General features: G+C 41.6%; 1 long non-coding RNA gene across 2 annotated transcripts in view; it reads left to right on the forward strand.

Annotated features, from left to right (window-relative positions):
- LOC129532273 (uncharacterized) overlaps positions 1-16,325 on the forward strand; it is a 122,652-nt gene that overhangs the window by 89,783 nt on the left and 16,544 nt on the right. The window contains exon 3 of one of the 2 annotated variants that reach the window (XR_008677942.2): positions 14,716-14,794. This is a non-coding gene — a long non-coding RNA (uncharacterized lncRNA). The remainder of the gene's footprint in view (positions 1-14,715; positions 14,795-16,325) is intronic. The other variant, XR_008677941.2, reaches the window with a different exon arrangement.

A 16,325-nucleotide genomic window follows, 5' to 3' on the forward strand; every position in this document is an offset into this window, starting at 1 on the left:
TCTAGAAATTTGTCAATTTTCTTGATTCTTTTCTAAGAACCAGATTTCTGTTTCATTCATTTTCTGTACTTTTCTATTTTCAATTTCACTGGTTTCTGCTTGTTACTATTTCCTTTCTTTGCTTGCTTTGGGTTTATTTTGCTCTTTTTCTAGGTTCTTGAGGTAGGAGTTTAGATTATTATTATTTGGAACTCTTCTTCTTTTCTAATATAAGCATTTATGATGCCCCTTTCCTAGTTCTTTGGCTACTGAGATAATTTTGAGTTTGGGGGGGACCTTTAACCATTTTGTCTGTGCCCTGTGGCATTTCCAGGTCGATGGCTTCTTCACCTCCAGGTCTGGAATAGATGAGGCAAAAAGAAAAGCCAGTAGAGTCATCAGTGTCATTCTTTGGGGTCCAAGGTCCCCCGCTAGACTTCTTCCTTTTCTCTTTTCATATCTATATCTCTATGATGTGAAAATACAGATATAGATACAGCTATATCTAGGCATCTTACTAAACAATTTAATAATTCTAACCACTTTCAAGTGGATGAACTTGGATTTTGGAGGATAATAATCACAAACTTTGAAAAGTACTATGTTCTTTCCAATATTTGTACCTCACTTCATTTTCTGGTCACTGCCTTTCCCAAGACCACTGGTGTAATGTGGAAGTAATCACAATGATGGCCATTTATCCCTCTCTTACTTCTTGCGTTTCAGTGTTAAATAGAATTGCTTTATAGGTTTCTGTAGGAATTGATGTTTTGAGTTATCAAATGTCGGTACTGAATTTATCAAGATGATTGTGTGGTTTTTCTATTAATTAGTTGAATCATAGTAATGGATTCTTCTAATGTTGAGTCATCCTTGCATTCCTAGGATCAATTCTTCTAGATCGTGTTGTGTTACTCTTTAAAGACACTACTGATTTTGAATTAGGAAATTATATTAGGATTTTTGCTTATGTATGCATTAATAAGATTGTGCTTAGAACCTCTCCTGCACACCAAACCAATAGCCTCTTTCAGAGGGGTCATATGTTCTTCCTATGGTCACTCTATTAAATTAATATCAAATTTCCTTTTAAATATTAAATTTCTTCCTATTAAATGCCTTGCCTGGCTTTTGCAGGCATTTTGAGTTGTTGAACTCTGGTCTGTACTTTGCTATTTTAGTGCCATACTATCCACTTTTGGTATCTAGGTTATGCTAGCTTTGTAGTAGAATAAATTGAGACGTTCTATATATTTTCTATGTTCTATGCAGTCTAGCACAGGAATTAATATGTACTTTACACTTTAAAGGTTGTTAAAAGTAAAAAAAAAAAAAAAATGTAGTGAGTAGTAAAACCATCTGGGCCTGGGACCTGGCTGGTGCGGGGGTGGGATCTTTGACTATCTTTTCAACTTTTTTTCGTATAGTTTCTGATCTTTTCAGGTTTTCTGTCTCTTTTTTAATCATTTTAGTAGTTCATATACGTCTAGAAAATTTTTATTCCCACATTTATTCTTCCAAAATTCTTTTAAATATACTGGTATTTGCATATGTACTCTCTAATAATTCGAAATCAAATTCATGTCTGTAGTTATATCCTCTGTATTATTCCTAAGTTTGTTTTGTTTACTCTTTTTCATACTGGTCTTTTATTGATCTTAACATCTTTTGGGTTTTAATGATCAAACCGACTTTTTTGTTTTCTATTTCGTCATCCTACTTTTTCTTTATTGAATCCCTTTCTTCTACTTTTTTTTTAAAGAACCTTATTATTGTTTAGCACATTTTCAATCTTTCTTATTTTGCATTTTAAACTTTGACTCTGTCTTTGATGCGTCCTGTAAATTTTGAGCTGAGTGCTCTGATTATTACTCATCGCTATATGGTCTCTAATTTCAGCTTTGATTTTCTTTTATAAATTACTCTTGGGTTAGAGCTCCAAGAGATCTGTAGTATTTCTCTTTTGAGGGTTTTATTAAGATTTTATTTCTGGCTGAATACTGAGTCAGATTTTTTAAGTGTTTAATAGAAATTTAAACATGTATTTTATGTTTGTTGAAAACTGAGTTTACATATGAAAATTATCTAGCTCAATGATTGTGTATTCAAATCGTCTATACCCTTACCTATTTTTTTGTCTGCTTGGTCTCTCAATTTCTGAGAAAGATGTGCTAAAGTTCCTCACCATGATTACGGGTTAACAGTTTCTGCTTGCATTTCTAACACTTGTGACACAGTTCCATGCTGTGTTGTTCAGTGGGGAAAGGTTTGTGGCTACTATTATCTTCTAGATTGCATCATCTTTAATCCATATAAAATATTCTCTTGCTTTTGGCCTTGAATTCTATTTTTGTCTGACATTGATACTGTGGTTTTTGCTTTCTTTTTGACAACATTTAGTTGCTTTATCTCCAGTCATTCTATATCATTTTAAGTCTTTTGAAAATAACAAACAGCTTGGTTCTGTACATTTCCCATCTGAAAGTCTGTTAACAGGAGACTCTAAACAGTATTTATTATAGATATTGGTATATTTGGACTTACCCCTGTCATTCATTTTCATTTTCTACTTAACACACTTCTTGTTTCTCTACCTGCCTCCTTTTTCTTTATTGCTATATTCATAATGTTTTCTTTTTCATCCTTCTGTGCTTTGGAAGTTCTACATCCTATTCTTCTTATTTTTTTAATTTTTTGTTTTATTTATTTATTTATTGAGACAGGGTCTTGCTGTGTTACCCAGGCTGGAGTGCAGTGGTGCAATTATGGCTCACTGCAGCCTCAACCTCCCAAGTAGCTAGGACTACAGGTGCACACCACCATCCTTTTTTTTTTTTTTTTTTAGAGACAGGGTCTCACTGTGTTGCCCAGACTGGTCTTGAACTCCTGGGCTCAAAGTGATCCTCCTGCCTCAGCCTCCCAAAGTGCTGGGATTACAAGCTTGAACCACTGCACCCGACTGGCTCTTTAGTTATTTAAAGCAGAGTATTTAATCCTTATCATTGATGGGAAACTATAATTTTAATCAAAACTTGTAATCTACCCTCCCCCATCAAGACAAAATCTTTAGCACATTTTTACATGTTTTTAACTTCCAAGGATTTCTCGCCTCCTGATTGTTCTTTTTTCACAATAACCTATTATTGTTTTACCAGTGCACTGTATCTTTGAAGAGAGAGAGTCTGTGTGTGTAGTGTATAAGTTCTGTTATCTGCATTGGAGTCTAGTTCTATTTATCCTCAACTATCTCTATTGTGCAAATGATTTCCTCAAATATCTGATGATTCTTGCTTGTCCATTCATATTTTAAATACAGAAATGTGTGAACTGATTGTCATGTGTTTCCTCAGCAGTCATGAGCCTTGGTTTCCACTGCAGATCTCACCTCTGGAGGTAAGGGATGACTAAGAGCCACATGTCAGTAGCAGGTTTCCCTTTGGGGTGCCTGGGAAGTGAGCAGCCCGCTGCTGGGACCCTCATGGGGCGTCATAGGGAAGCTTCATCCTGTGGAGCAGTTTCCCAGAGCTCACTTCTGAACAGAGTTGTGTTTCTCTTTTCCTTGCCTCATCCTTGATGCTGTCTACTGAGGTACCTTGTGCCCTCTGACTGATGTTCTAGACTCAGTATCCCGGAGAACAGTCCCTCCACATTCTAGACCAATTCCCAGCCTTAAGGGCTACACTCATGGGTCAAGCTGGGTCAAGCTTGGTCACACACACTGCCTCCAGCCTTCCACACAGCTGGGGAAGGGGCAGGAAGGATTGGTCCCTGTGTGCAGACTATCTTTTAACTTAGTCTGCCCTTCCTCCACATTTGGAGTTTTTTCAGCCTACCATTGTGAAGACTCTCTTACCTCTGCTGAGTCTACCACTGGGCCTGTGCAGGGTAGTAGTTCACTGCTGTAACTTTCCCATCAACCTGCCCCACCTGCTTTCTGTCTTCTAGAAGTTCATCAATGTACCTGGGGTGGTAATAGGGCCCACCTTTCAATGCTATTAAGAATTTATTTTCTTTCTTGGTAAAGGGAAGAAAACATTTATGCTTGGTCTGCCATCTTGAACCAAAAGTCTAGAAGGGGGTTTAGGATGTTACAAACATAGCTTTTTGAGTGAAAAATCACTAAAATATTTTTTCTATAAATAACTCTAAAAGAGACATCTCTTTTCCTTTAAATGTTAGTCAAATAAATAAAATATAGGAATGTAGTAGTGTTTGTCTAAGACTAGAATGAAGTAGTGAGCACTACTGTCCCTACAGAGGCTGAGTGTTGAGGCTGAGCCTGTATTGGCAGCATTGGTCATATACACTGTCTGCCTCTATTAAAATGTAACTACTATTAGCAAATGAAATTAAATACTTCAGTTGCCTAGTAACTAATCCAATCTGAGAAAGAAGCAAAAATAGAATACATAAATTTAGAAATTTTAGGCCACGTGCCAAACAAAATATTCTTGCTATATCCTTTTGATCATCTGCGATTTGAATGGAAGAAAGAGTATTTTGGTGTCAAGGCAACATTTGTGTTGACATTTCTTGGAAAAAGTGAATATTGCTTGATAACTGAACATATATGAGAAATCATCTGGCTTCCCAGGGACCTCTGGCCACACTATCCCTCAAAATCACCAAATGGAAGAAGCTCTGACTAGTAGCAATTTATTTTTCTGACTTAATTAAAAAGCCAAAGGACATTATGTGATTTCAGCCACATTGTACTGTTAGAAGAAAAGTATAAACCATCTGCTTTACCCATTTTCATGAAAATAAAAATATCAAGCAGCTTTTCAACAAGACACAAAAAAATTAAACAATTTAATGTTTTGTGTACGTGAAGTAATTACTGGGGGGCCATATATTACATTTCAAAGAAATACCATGATATTGACATTAAATGTGATGCCAGTTACTTCAAATATTACTTTTTTCTGTCTCCATTAAAAAAATGAAAAAAAGTATTTACAGATGACATATTACAAAATAGTAAGTAAAAAAGAAAATGAAAAAATTATTCCCCTCCAAATAAAAAGAATGTAAAACTTAAAGAAGACTTATAAGACTAGTACAATGAATTTCATATACTCTGGACCCAGATTGATTACTTTATAACTTCTCTCCCTGTCTCCCTTTCTCTCTTACACACACACACAAAAATGTATGCGTGTACATATATACACATTCTCCCCTAAACCATTTGGGAATTAGTTTTGTCTTTAAATATTTCATTATGTATTTCCTGAGAACATAACCAAGCACAATTATACAATTCAGGAAATTTAACATTGGTATAATATTGTATCGGTTCAATTGTATTAGTATTGTATTGATACAGTATCACTATCCATATTGACATTTTGCCACTTGTCCCAATAATGTCCTTTACAGACATTTCTTTTTCCCTTGATCCAGGATTCAGTCCAGTAGCGTGCATTGCATTTGGTTATGTTTCTTTGATCTTCAGTAATGTGAAACAGTCCCTCAGCCTTTCTTGTCTTTCGTGACATTGACATTTTTGAAGAAAACCAAGAATGTCTCTTATTTTGGGTTTTTGTGATATTTCTTCATGATTAGATAGAAGACACATTTTCAGTCATTAATTGCAATCTTCTTTTGAATAATCTAAGTCCTTAAGAGGACCATCAGGTAGAAGGTGGTTAGCAAACATCAGAGCCTGTCAGTCCAAAGCGTAGCTGGGTCAGGTGTGGCTCTTGACTGGGGGTGGCTGGCAACCTTGCCAGCCCAGGCCCATGTGCTGAGGGCTGTGGCCCCGGCTCTCTGGTGTATCACCACTTGGCACACAGTAGGCACTTCCTAACGAAGTATGCAGGGACTCATTCCAAAATAGGAAAGCAATCATTTGAGCATGAAACCTATTTTTTCCACTCTCTTTTAGAAATATAAAAGCTCATAAAAGAAGAGGCCACAAACATTAGCAAAAACATTTGGGCTATCTAAATGTTCTTCTATTACTAATACTTAGCAAGTTAAGTATATATATATATATATATATATATATATATATATATATATATATATATATACACACACACACCCACACACACACATAAATACTTTAAGTTCTAGGGTACATGTGCACAACGTGCAGGTTTGATACATAGGTATACATGTGCCATGTTGGTTTGCTGCACCCATCAACTCATCATTTACATTAGGTATTTCTCCTAATGCTATCCCTCCCCCAGCCCCCCAACCCCAACAGGCCCCGGTGTGTGATGTTCCCCGCCTTGTGTCCAAGTGATCTCACTGTTCAGTTCCCACCTATGAGTGAGAATATGCGGTGTTTGGTTTTCTGTCCTTGTGATAGTTTGCTGAGAATGATGGTTTCCAGCTTCATCCATGTCCCTGCAAAGAACATGAACTCATCTTTTTTATGGCTGCATAGTATTCCATGTGTATATGTGCCACATTTTCTTAATCCAGTCTACCATTGATGGACATTTGGGTTAGTTCCAAGTCTTTGCTATTGTGAAAAGGTTTTAAACTGATACCAACTTGAACTGTTTAAAGAAAGGTTGGCTGATAATTTGAAGGGTGAGAATTATGAGTAAACATCACTAGCAATGGAAATAAGTTAGTTAAATAGGCTAAAAAGGGAAGTTCACATTCAGGCCAGTGGGCTAAATGTATATAACCTGCTCATCTTAAAGTCAGGTTTTGCCCCCACATCCACGTTTTCAATGATGGATTAGGTTAGGGAAGGTTTTTGTGGGAACTGTGTGTGTATGTAAGAGCTTATGTTTACACGTGGTTGGATTTGGAAGAGGAAATATTCAAAGACCTGTTTCTTGTTCTCAGGATGTAAGAGTTTCATGTCTAAGTGCCCCAGGGCCACAGGTTTTTCACTGGCATGGCCAATTATCACCCACATCCACAGGCAAGTGGACATTATAAATTCTGGACAGTGTCAAACAGTTCTTCTTGGCCTCTGTATGCAACCTCTTTAGTGTCCAACTTCATTCCTTTCTGCAGCTCTTTCCTTCTCTTCCTCCATTCTCATCTTTCTGCAGTTTTTGCCAATCTCAAAAATGCAGGCTGGAAACATTATAGCAATTGCCCGAGGGCTGTGATGTCAAGTTCTTTGGACTTCTCACCATAATGCTTTGTGCATCCTTCTGATTTGCAACTCTTATTTTATTATGGCTTGAACCTAAGTCATCGTTCTGAGCTTAAGTTCTCACCTGCTCTTTTCAGCTTCCATAGTACCTTCTCAACTGCTTCCCTTCTCCTCTGCTTTGTGCAAAGACCAAGGGAAGAGTGGGCAGCTCTTTGGAACAAAGATGCTGCTTCTCAGTCTTTTATTTATTCAAAAAGCATTTATTGAGCATCTACTATGTGCCAGGCACTGTTCTTGGCATTAGAGGTAGAGGTGAACAGGTCAGATGAGCTCCCCACCCTCACAGAGTTTACATTCCAGTGGGAATCATGTGGTAGACTAAGATGTAAATACAGGAAGTTCATAGTTTCCGATGGAGATAAGCATTATGATGAGAATCAAATGGGTTAACATGAAAGATAGCAGGAAATGGTTAGGGCACTGACCCTGGCTTCCCAGTCTGTCCTCTCAGAGAGGATGCCCTCTCTAACTATGGGTTTTGCTCTGGTACTCCTCTGCACAAGCTGCTCATCTGTTCCCTCTTTTCCCTTAGGCTGGATCCAGGGTAAGTATGGGGGGAGATGCCAGCAAGAGCCCAGGAGCTCCTTAGGAAATGCTAACTTACTTGGAGTTTCTTGGAGGCAAGACAGGGTGTGTACCTCTCACAGGCATAACCTGGGGGTCAAGGAAGTGAATGATCCCATTCGATAATCTGAGAACTTACTTCCTAAAGAAAAAGACTTTTAGTTCGTTCAAGGGGAAGCTAATAGAGCATGATTTGTTTAACCTAATTTTTATGTGGAAAAAAATCAGAACTATGGTACAACAAATTTAGATTAGATAACGTCTTGCTTATACTTTCTAGACATGATGTGACTATACTGTACTGTAGTTAATGCAGTGATTTCTGTAACTCTTAGTAATTACCATTTCAATTACATCTGCCCCTAAAATCGGGCCATATGCAAGTCTCTCATATATTATTTATCTTTCAAAACGAAAAGGTAACAGACCGAAATTATGACTTTAAACAGTGTAGGCATTATTTTTCCCACATCTTTTCAAAAGGTCACATCTTTGGGCTAAGGTTTGAATTTTGGAATGCATCTAGCTGGCTTGGGTTGGGCATGAGAGGAAGGAACAGCTGTATCTGTTCAGGGGTTAATTGGTAACAATTCTCTAAGCCATTGAAATGAATTCTTTTCCTCAGGCTGATGCCAGAGATTGTTGTATTATGAATTTAGTTGTGAGCAATTTTACATTGTATAGTACATAAAAGAGCATACACATTGTCCAATAAAAGACATGTGCTCTCACCAAAACTTAACCTAAGGCATTCATTTGGGGAGTAAGAGAGCAAGGTAGTTCTCATGCCTCTGGTAGGACAGAACCACTGCATCCAGCCAGGCCAACCTCACTTACATGTGGTGCTTCTCCATAGTCTGAAAAGGGCTTCCTTAGTCCCGCCATAGCACAAAGCTCAGATTCTCTTTGACCTTCACCCTGTCCTGCAATCCATGGGCTATGTGGGCAGCCCCGGGCGCCAGGGAAGCACTGGTTGGAGGGCTTTGATGCCCCCACCTTGCTTTGAGAGGGACACAGGGCACTGCTCTCCTTTCCTCTGCTATCTCCTGATTCCAAAACTCCTGAAAATGGCAGATGCCCAATGGTAGAGCTGAAATGAACACCTTTTTTGCATTTTCAGCTGGGGTGGCCCATGAGGGACAACAGAGGCCTCCCTGGAGATACTGTGGCCCACATAAACCTCACCAAGGTCAACAAAGCAAGGCCAGAAGGTCAAACTTCCTGCCTTCAGGGATTTGTAGCCCTTTAACCTCCGGAGAGAGAAAGTTCAAAAAGGAGGTCCCTTGAATGGCCCAGTGCACAGATTTTATCACAGTACAACACAACACATGGACCAAGATTTCTCTACCCTTCCCACACCTAAGCAGCACCAGTCTGCAACATCATAAGGTTCCTAAGCAAAGAAAGCATAAAACTGGCAAACCCTGAGTGTCCCTGTGATTCCCTGGTGACCTTAATAGCCCTCCCACCTCTACCCCATGGGTTTGCCACCATTTTTCCTTCTTCTGAATCCTAAACACAGCCAGCTATGACCTAGAAAGTGTGGACCACTCACATGGTGCCTTTCCCCAAGAGCAGCCTCCTAATCCAGAGAGACAGACCCAAACGAGGAAGAGAAGAGAAACAATCTTCCATCTGCAAGAGCCTTTTTTTTTTTAGCACAATGTGAAAGTAACCTAAAAGATAAAAGTAAAAACTTGAGATTCCAAAGAAAATGAACTGTAGTGGCAAGCATGATATATACACGATTGCACTCCATGACTGTCAAAATTCAGCAGGGAGAATCATTGTCCCTTGGTAATTATGCGCATCTATTAGCATGGCATCCATTCTTTGTCAGAAGCGTTTGGTGACAGTCTCTCCAGAGAAGCACACAGCTCACGTGGCCTGCAGTTAGGTGGCCAGGACGCACCTCCCCCAGGGAAATGCTGCTGCTAACACCACATTAGAGGCAAAGTTTGTTGGGTTTTGTTTTTTTAATCTCAGATGCCAGTGCAGGGCACAAGATGTTTATTATAATTTTATAGACACCTCTAACAAAAGCTTCACTCAGGAAGGAAAATTAAATGTTAAGGTTTCAGGGATGGTGGGGGTGGGGTGGTAAGCTGCAGAAGGTTGGAAAAGAGAGGCGAAGTGGGGCAAGCCATAAACATAGCTTCATTCCCAAGCTGGCAATTCTTACACTTAATATGTTTTGTCAGGCAAGTCTTCAATACAGATTAAAATGAAATGCCAAGTAATTTCCACCTCTCGGCCGCTCATGTCTGCGAACAATGGGGAGTGTTTTGATGAATGTCAGTTAATGGCACTTACGCTCTTGTAGATTTCATCCTCGCAGCAAGGTCTAAGAAATGGGGGGTTAGGGGGCTATCTGTGTATGTGGAGGGGAGGGATGGGGAAGATTGGTCCATAATCCCCTTCTTACTAATTTGATTCATACTGATGGAAATTGAAAGTGAACCAAAAACAAAATCAATCAGGATGCCCAGAGAAGATGACTCTTTGTTGTTAATTAGGCGCAAAGCAGAAAACATGATTTCTAAGAGCTGGGTCCACTAGGTGAAGGATTTCTTCGTGTTTAGATTTTGCCAGGCAGCTTCTACTCCAGTGGAAGGGGCTGGCTGCATTGCTGGGGTCTAAGTCTTTGGTTCAACTGGGAAGTTTGCAGCAAGTCTCTCAATAGTCACACTTTCCAGTCAGTTCCATCCTGATACAAACCCGAGGCTGCAAAACCCACAGGCTGAGCCTTGTTATCTCATTTCCCCGCACATCACTGCCTTTGCAATTTTGCATTCTGAACTCCCAGTGTTGGGTAATTTTGAAGAGTAGGATAAAAACTGAAGCGCCAGCAGAATTCTATCACCCAGGGATTTAAATCCTCACCTTCCTCACAACTGGCATGTGCAATGTACTTATTTCTCTTATCCTGTTCTTAAGCTTGATTGGGAGGATTTGGTTTTCGCTTATTCTCTTACTGCCTGGAATAGGAGCTTTAACTGGAAATTGCTGACTAATTTTATGGTTGTGTAGGTAACAGGGAACACTTCTGTCTGGTAATCATTGTGAACAACATCTCTCTGTATTCAAAGTCTAGTGAGTTACATTGGTATTCCCTTCACAGTCGCAGTGACCAGCCCATTGACTCAGCTTTGGTGCTTACGTGTTTCTTGTTGGTTTGCTTTATGGAATCACTGCTTACCAAATTTTGTAGTGTCAAGCCCAGCCTTTTTAGATGTTGAATCAAAGAAATTCTTGGGAGGTGTGGAAAAATTATCTTCCAGAAATGGAAGTCCCAAGAGCAAGGAGAATAAAACTAAGGTGTCTTGGGCTCCTCTGTTCTCCTATGTAGCCCATGCTCGTTCCCTTTCCCCGACCTCATCTGCAGAACCCTCTGAAGGGGTTGCTGTCCCTAGCTCACCCAAAGGAAACTGAGCTCACTAGCTTGCTCAAGACCCTGCATGGCTAGGGAGGCCAGAGCAAGGCAGACTGATGGGTCTGTCTGATCCAAAGTCCAGCTCTCTCACTGAAGCCTTATCTTTCGGAAAGCTTCCAACAGTAACTCAGGAATTGAGCTTACTTGCTTAAAAAAAAAAAAAAAAAAAGAGAGAGAGAGAGAAAAGGTTGATAAAACAACCTTCTGGTTATACTTGTACACTGATGCTGAATCCTGTTTTAAATGTTTTAACCTTGCACATTCCGGTCAGTGATTCGTCTCAAAGCAAAAAACATGATTTCCGAGAACTGAGTCCACTTGGCAGAGGATCATTTTGCATTAAAGGAATCATACATTTTCTCATGTACGTTTCAGAGGCCGTGTGAGTTTTCACCTTCCTGGATAACCAGGAATGTCCATTTTGCTGCCAGTTCCAAGCTTTTCAAAACTAAAGTTTTAAAGAGGTGCTTCTAAAACATGAATAAAATGGAATGGCATGAATCAGTCTCCCGTCTTCATCAGGGACATTTGGAAAAGCAGTGAAGAGCAGGCAACCTGCCTGCCTGTGAGGAAAGGAAGGGCCACACTCCCTGAAGACACCTGGGGACAGGAGGACTATGGCTCAAGCACAAGCCAAATGCTCGTGACTGACCCAGAAGCCCATGACCACTCCCCGCCATCATGATCCAGAGGCACACTGTTGTCTCGGCATCTGGGGAATGAGCACCAGCCTCCCGGGCTTGCCATCACTATCACTGGGAGAATGGTGGAGGCAGGGGAAGCACATGAGTGAGGCCGAGTCTCCATTTCCTCACCCATTAAGTGGGGGCAATGATGCCCACCTTTCAGGGTTGCTGCAAGGCTTGGGGAGGGGGTTTGTGGAGCACCAGGCATGGTCAGGCTTGGTGAAAGATGGCTACTGCAACAGAGGGGTTGCAGAAGATTCCAGCTAAGCCAGCTATCTCTAGCCCTCCTCAGCCAACCTGAACTCAGGTACTGCTGCTTTTTCATAGTCTGTCTTTGATAACAATTCAAGTCTTCTTGCATTTGGAGGGAGTATATAGGTGGGAGTTTAAGGTGCCAGGGAGGTGAATGTTGAGTCTTCAGCCCCCTCCTAGAAAGACTAATTCAGAAAAGCAGCTTTGTCAGGCCAGAAAGCTGCAGGGTGTCTCCTCAGGTTCTTTCCTCTGGGACCTTCTCAGGATCAGAGGGATTCTTCAATTTCTAAATCAAAGTAAAATCTCTGGCAAAACACCAAATAGAGCAGAGTGTCTCTGTCAGCAAGTTTTGCTTCCTGAAGAACCGTTTTTGCAGGCAGAAACACCAGCGGTCACTAGAGGAGCAGGAGGGTTGCAGCCCAGGAGCCCTGCCTCAGCCTAGACCCTCCACCAAGTGGAAGGCAGGGGATTGTCTGCTTCCTAGGGCAGGAGGGGCATCCCTACAAAAGGATTGCAAAATTTTGCTAATTTATGTTGGTGAAAACCTGAAGAATGTGCATAGGAATGGATTATAAGGATGTTGGACCAAAGATGGAGTTGAGAGATCCTGAATTTTATATGTCAGCTGAGCAGCTGGAAGTGGCTCCAAGAGATAGTTTGGTTGGTTAGCTGAAAGTGAGACTCAATGGTTCTACATTCCATGCGGTTTCCAAAACTTCCTTGGCATCATGTAAGAGGATGGAATCAAAGGCTTAGAAGGCTGGGATGTGGGAATCAAATTATCATGTGAGCCCTGCACACCCACATTCACACTCTGTCCCTGGAGCAGGCTCAGAGGATACTCCCTTCAGTAAGGCCTTGAGCAGCCTGTCAGTGACTTTTCACATCCCCGTTGGCCTGGGAGATCACTGCGTGGCTGAGCTCCATAAGCTGGACACATTGGTGGGGGTGCTGTCATTGAGATGGGCTCTCTGATTTCAGTGGAGGTGGTAAGATCACTTTGTGTCAGAGACCAGAGATAGGCACTTAACTGCCAGGGACAAGGTGGCACAGTTACCTAATGAGCATCAAAATGTTTTTTAATATTGCCATTCAGCTCTTCTACCAACATGAGTTGTGTGAGGTTTCCTCTCTCCATTATTTTTCTTTGCTTTTACTACAACTACCTAAACACCATATACGCTATCTTGGCTATGAATTAACTGATACCTCTATTTTGATCCTTTTAAATTTTTCTTCCACATCCTGGAGAAAACCTCTTCCAAGGACACAGTGGGTGCCACAAATACATTATCCTTTGGCATAATGGACCCGAAGGCCAGGGGCGTAATTTAGAATGAATGTGCCAAGCGTGTGCCACTCCTTCAGGACAGAGCTGGCGATGGGAACTCCCCACTTTGGTATCTGGGCTTATTTCTGTGGTATTAGAGGCACCTCTTGGTGAGCTGCCAATTACTGTAACTGTTGATTGAGCCCAAGGATTATCTTTTATTCCCTCTACCAGCCAAGGAGAATGTCATCCCATTTTACAGATGGAGAAACTGTCATCTAATCATTAGGTGTGTGTTGCTGAGCTTTCTCCTTCTCTCCCATGTACCCAGAGTGTCCCTGCAAGAGCCCCTTTCGGACCTCCTAGAGTGCAGTGTGCTCATCTTAACGCCCCTGCCAACTTAGTTTGAATCAATGTTGTGGAGGAGCTGACTTGCTCATCTTCACTTTGCTGGTCTGGACCCATCATAGGAGTCAAGAAAATAAAAAGCGTTAGTTTCAAAGGAAAGCTAAAGATGTTTGCTAAATATGTATGGCCCCTACCAACCTGTAGTTTCATAAAGGTTAATTGGCTGCTTTAAGCTCCACTAACTCAGTTTCCCCCATCTGCAAGATGGGGACAAAACCTTGACCTATTCCCCATCTTTTCACATCCCATTTTATTGCCTCTCAAGGACAAGGAGAACTGAAGTGCAACCATATCGTCAGCTGAGAAGATGGGCTTTGCTAAAGATTTTCTCATTTCACCCGTCTCTTCAGCTTCACTTGAAAGTCCCCCTTCTCCTGCCCCCAGGTCTGTAGCTATTGCCTTAGCCCTCAGGAGTAGGGAACAAAGGAAGGACATCAGCTAAGTTGTGGGCTTGATGCTTGTCTAAAGAGTATCCCATCCTTTTTTTTTTTTTCTTTCTAGTGATGTAGAATGGGAGGGAGAGGGGGGTAGGGAAGGATGGTGTCACAAACACACACAGTCTGAGAGCACCGAGCCCTAAAACAGAAAACTCTTCATCCTCTCACCACCTATGCTTCAAAGATTCATAAAAGCATGTCACTAGAAGCATTGCGTGAAGTGAACTAAGAGGCACTTGAGGGTGCATGATAATGTTAGCTGTGCCTTGTCACTTTGTTAAAGAATGTGCAAGTGCAGGGAGAATCCAGCAGTGAGTGCCCAGGCAGACAGAACTCTTCACCCATCACACCCTCCCCCCCAACGTCGACCACCCACCCCCACCCACAGTTTTTTAGCCCAGGGTTAAGACGGCAGGTCCATTATATAGTGGACCATCTTTCATGGTCCCTATGAAGTTCAACTGAGTCCCAAGTTTGCTTTTTCTGAGTCTGAAAAGGTTTGCCTTGAAGTTAAGGTGACAAGAGAGTGACTGATTCCTAAAAATTTCTTGCAGAATGAAGGATGAGGTTGGACTTCTCAGTTTCTGTCCAGAACAAGGATGGAGAGGCTCCGCAGCACCAACAGGTCAGTAGGTAGGTTTTTTCTGTGCCATATGATTGGGTTCTGAGTTGCTGTAGCCATGGCCTTGGGCCAGGCACATGATGGTCTGCTTTTGAGGCTCAAGGGTATTGTTATTTCCATCTTAGCAATAAGAAAACAAGCCCAGAGTGAGCACTGGACAGCGTTACAAGGCTGTAGAACATAGCAAAGTCAGGGGAGTGGTCAGCTCTGGGGCATGGAGACATGACTCATGTCCCTGCCCCTCTCCACCCTCTCCCTGGGATTCACTTCCCATGGGGAAGGGGTCTTTGCTCTTGTCTGTGCTTCAGACACTGTCTCAGAATATGGTCTTTCAGTGTCAACATTAAAATTTAATACCTAGGGTTATGGAAGTGTTTTACTTTGAGCAAAGTCTCAGGGATATTTGTCTAAGCATTCCTCATTCAGTTATGTCAGTAAATAATTGCACAAATAATTTTTTAAAAAGTGTTACCAAGAAAGCTGCATGGACCCCTTGAATTCTGTCCCCTGCCTTGGTCTCTCCCACTTTCGTGTTCTTCCTGTTTGTGCATCTGAATAAGCCCCTTCCCCAGGCATGTGAGCACATCCATTTGCAGGAAAGCTGCCCCCTAACCCCAGAACTGGAGGCTTTTTTGAGGTGTGGTACAAAGAGCCAGAGTTCCAGAATTCACCAGCTCCAGCTCACCTGTGTCTCCCTCAGGGGCGAACAGAGGTGGATCCTTGAGCTGCTCCAATAATGACATTCTGGAAGATTCATGTCAACCTCTGTGCCTCAGCCTAGAGTCTGGGGAGAGGACCCCCCCTCCCCATGAGGCGACTGCTCACAGCCCTTAGGAGTTGGTTAAGAACTATAGGGTGATTTGGATTTGTAAGTTGTCCTTCAATTTTGCTAGTGATTTCTCTAAATAATGGCCAGGAGATCTGACAGGTCTGGAGGTGAGACTGGAGTGAGTCATTGCCAGTGTCAGCATGTGTGTGCCAGTGTCTCCCAGCTCTCGCTGCAGAGTGTAAGAGAGGGTGACTTATTTGTTCTCAGAAGCCTGTTCTTGGTTACCTTTCCCTGAGTATTTTGTGGTGGTGTTGAGGTAACTCATTTTGTTCAGAAGCAGAACTTCCCCTTACTGCTACTCTAGGAAATCATGTTTCATTAAAGGGTTTTCTTCCTCCAAAACTCTATTAGCTGCTGCATTTTTTAAGAGAGAGTTTCTTGGGAGAACTACTGGAGAGAAGAGAATATAAACATATTGTTTTAGTCCTGTTCTTGCTTTGCTATAAAGAACTACATGAGACTGGGTAATTTATAAAGAAAAGAGAATTAAATGGCTCACAGTCCCACAGTCTGTATAGGAAGCGTGGCTGGGGAGGCCTCAGGAAACTTACAATCATGGCAGAAGGGGAAGCAGCCTAGGAAATTTCACAGGGCTGCAAGGCCAGGAATTGTGGGGAGGAAGCAGGACTTTCAAAAAGAAAAATTAGGTCTCTGCTGCTAACCAGAAATGCCCAGCCAGGCCTTTGAGGTCTCAATGCCAGTCAAGTTTTCCA

Source organism: Gorilla gorilla, chromosome 2 (assembly GCF_029281585.2).
Source record: "Gorilla gorilla gorilla isolate KB3781 chromosome 2, NHGRI_mGorGor1-v2.1_pri, whole genome shotgun sequence".
In the NCBI taxonomy this organism is placed as follows: domain Eukaryota; kingdom Metazoa; phylum Chordata; class Mammalia; order Primates; family Hominidae; genus Gorilla; species Gorilla gorilla.